Source organism: Mandrillus leucophaeus, unplaced genomic scaffold, assembly GCF_000951045.1.
Source record: "Mandrillus leucophaeus isolate KB7577 unplaced genomic scaffold, Mleu.le_1.0 Scaffold182, whole genome shotgun sequence".
NCBI classification, from domain to species: domain Eukaryota; kingdom Metazoa; phylum Chordata; class Mammalia; order Primates; family Cercopithecidae; genus Mandrillus; species Mandrillus leucophaeus.
The window spans coordinates 1203894-1207612 of NW_012101832.1; positions in this window are offsets into that span (position 1 = coordinate 1203894).

Genomic DNA, 3719 nt, shown 5'->3' on the forward strand with positions numbered 1-3719 from the left:
GAGGCTGAGGCAGGAGAATCGCTTGAACCCAGGAGGCGGAGGTTGCAGTGAGACCAGATCATGGCACTGCACTCCAGCCTGGGCGACAGAGTAAGACTCGGTCTCAAAAAAAAAAAAAAAAATTGGGAATAAATTTTTTTTTTTTTTTTTTTTTGAGACCGGGTTTCACTCTTGTGGTCCAGGCTGGAGTGCAGTGGTAGGAACTCGGCTCACCGCAAGCTCCGCCTCCCGGTTTCAAGGGATTATCCTGCCTCAGCCTCCCGAGTAGCAGGGATTATAGGCGCCCACCACCATGACCGGCTAATTTTTTGTATTTTTAGTAGAGACGGGGTTTCATCATGTTGCCCAGGCTGGTCTCAAACTCCTGACCTCAGGTGATCCACCCGCTTCGGCCTCCCAAAGTGCAGGGATTACAGGCGTGAGCCACTGCGCCTGGCCATCAATCAATTTTTTACAAATCTTTGCACTGTTCAGGCCTCCAATTAGCAATTTTAGGCTCTGCTAGGCCATGCTCCACTCCTGAAACGGTCTTTTGTAATAAGAATAAAAATAATTTTTAAAATTCTACATTTAACAAATGCTTACTAGTTGCAGACATGGTTCCAAGTGCTTCACACAGAATTCATTTAATCCAACACTCCAGGAAGTAGTGGAGCTGTCTCCACTCATGTAATCCAACGCTCCTCAGCTGAGGCCGGGAGACGTTAAGGAATTTGCCCAATTTGCCATTTACACAGCTCATCAATGGAGGAGCCAGGGTTGCAACCCAGCAGCTTGACGGTGTACACAGCCGCGAATTGTGAAGGTCCCTGCGAACATGGACTACGTTTTTGTGCACTAAGTCCTGCCACAGCTCGGTAACTGACGGATGCACGAATGAGTGAGTGGATGCATGAATGAATGAAAGCCAGCGCAGATCTAGTATCCTCTGCCCGGTTAATACCTGCCTGAAAGCCGCGGGCCCTGTCCCAGCAGCGGATGCCAAGAGCGCGAGCCAGAGGTCACAGAGGCTCAGCGGGGAGCGGGGCTCGCACAATGCAGGTGCCGGCTGCTCCCTCCCTTCCGCCGCTTTGAGGCTTTAGGACAACCTCGGCGCCGCTTCCTGCGCGCAGCCTGGGGCCTGCGACGTCCGGCTGCCGACCCCCTCCTCTGCCCCCTCCAAGGCACAGGCCTAGGTTGTCGGGGAGGATGAGTGGGGGTAAAAGCGACCCTTGCTAGGCTTGGAACATCTGGCCGAGTCCTGGGCGGAGGGCTGCTGTCCAGTCCCTGGTCCACTTCCTGGCTGTGTGACGGGGCACATCTGCTAACTGTGCTGTAATGGATTTGTTGCCTCCTAGTCCCGCCCCTCCGTCCTCCTTGACACACAGGGTGTCAGAGTAGACCCGCACTCAGAACCGATTTGAATTCGGCACCCCCCCATCTCAAGTATGATAACAATAATAGCTTTGACATCACAGAACACTTTCTAGGTGATGGAAACGCCCAGCTGATAGTTTTGCATGGATGATGCTACTTAATCTTCACCACAGCCAGGCATGAAAAGCAGGAATCATCCTATTTTACAGGTTAGCAGACAAGACAAGATTGGTTTAGGTGCCTTTCTCAGGTCACACAGTTAGGGGTGGCTCAGCCTAGATGTGTCTAACTCCAGTGTCTTGCTTGTTCCTAGGTTTTCTGTGTGGCAGCTCCAATACTTAGGCCCAGGGACTTGAGCCAGGCCTGAGGATATGAACCTAGCTGGGGGCTTCCCTGCCCTTCATGAAGCTCCCTTTCTGATGGGGGAACACGTTCTAGCACTGGATCATCCAGAACCTCACTCTGTTGCTAGGCAGACAGAAAGGGATGCCTGAGCACTTAAGTATAGACCAATTTGAGGTGGATGGAACAGTTGTGCAAAGCTGGAGACAGGGTGGGAACTTCCAGGCCACATTCCCACAACAACACAACAATACTCCCACGATGCCCCCAACAATTTCTGCCTGCTGAAGTGGGGTGCTCCCTCCACAGGGATATCTGAGTGTGTCTGTGTCAGCAAGACCTCTGGAAAATTCCAAGTCCTCCCCATAACACCTGATATGGGGATGCCTAGGCAGCAATGGCCTGGCAAATGTTTAACAAACTGGAAGGTGGGCGGCAGGAGGTGGGGAACGCTGATTTGTAGGATTTGTGGGTTTCCATGAAGTAAATAATCTGCCATGACCAATTGCAAGCTACCAAAGTTGAAGTTGGGCCGGACACGGTGGCTCACGCCTGTAATCCCAGCACTTTGGGAGGCCGAGATGGGTGGATCACTTGAGCTCAGGAGTTTGAGACCAGCCTGGCCAATATGGTGAAACCTCGTCTCTACTAAAAAATACAAAATTAGCCAGGCGTGGCAGCAGGCACCTGTAATCCCAGCTACTTGGGAGGCTGAGGCAGGAGAATCGCTTGAACCCAGGAAGCGCAGGTTGCAGTGAGCCAAGATCGCACCACTGCACTCCAGCCTGGGCAACAAGAACGAAACTCCATCTCAAAACAAAACAAAACAAAAAATCAAAGTTGAAGTTGGACAGTAGCATACCACTACATAGTACTTTCACCATAACTGATACGATAGGTAGATAATAGTAAAACATAGTAAAATAATTAGGGATTTATTTTTATTTTATTTTATTTATTTATTTTTGAGACAAGGTCTCATTCCATCACTAGGCTGGAGTGCAGTGGTGTGATCTTGGCTCACCACAGCCTTGATCTCCCAGGTTAAAGTGATCCTTCCACCTCAGCCTCCTGAGTAGCTGGGACTACAGGCGCTCACCACTACGCCCAGCTGAGTTTTTTTTTTGTAGAGATGGGGTTTCACCCTGTTGCCCAGGTTGGTCTCAAACTCCTGGGCTCAAGTCATCTACCCACCTTGACCTCCCAAAGTGCTGAGATTATAGGTGTGAGCCACCATGCCCAGCCAATATAGTTTATTTAAATGTAAATTTATATAGTTTAATTTTTACTTTATTAATTTTGTGCTTTAATCCCATGACACATTATGGACTGCAGTGGTGTGATCTCAGCCCACTGCAACCTCCGCCTCCCAGGTTGACACCATTCTCCTGCCTCAGACTCCCGAGTAGCTGGGACTACAGGTGCCCACCACCATGCCCGGCTAACTTTTTATATTTTTAGTAGAGACAGGGTTTCACCATGTTGGCCAGGATGGTCTCGATCTCCTGACTTCATGATCCGCCTGCCTTGGCCTCCCAAAGTGCTGGGAATACAGGCGTGAGTCACCGTGCCCGGACTTTTTTTCTTTTTTTTCTTTTATTAAAATTTGAGACATGTGTCCCAGGCTGGAGTGCAGTGGTGCAATCATAGCTCACTGCAGCGAGGACCTTCCAGGCTCAAGTGATGTTCCCACCTCAGCCTTCTGAGTAGCCAGGACTAGAGGCGCACACCACCGTGCCTGGCTAATTTTTTGATTTTTTTTGTAGAGACAAGGGTCTCTCTATGTTACTTAGGATGGTCTTGCACTGAGCTCAAGTGATTCTCCCACCTCAGCCTCCCAAATTGCTGGGATTACAGGTGTGAGCCACCGCACACAACTATAATTTAATATTTAATCACCAAGTTTATCAACCAGCTCTCAAGATTCCTGAAAATGCAAGTCAGTTCTCACCAAGCTGATACAAGCCAGTTCCAGCACAGCACTGAACCTAGATCACTGGGTCCACTGGGTCCTGGGGCTG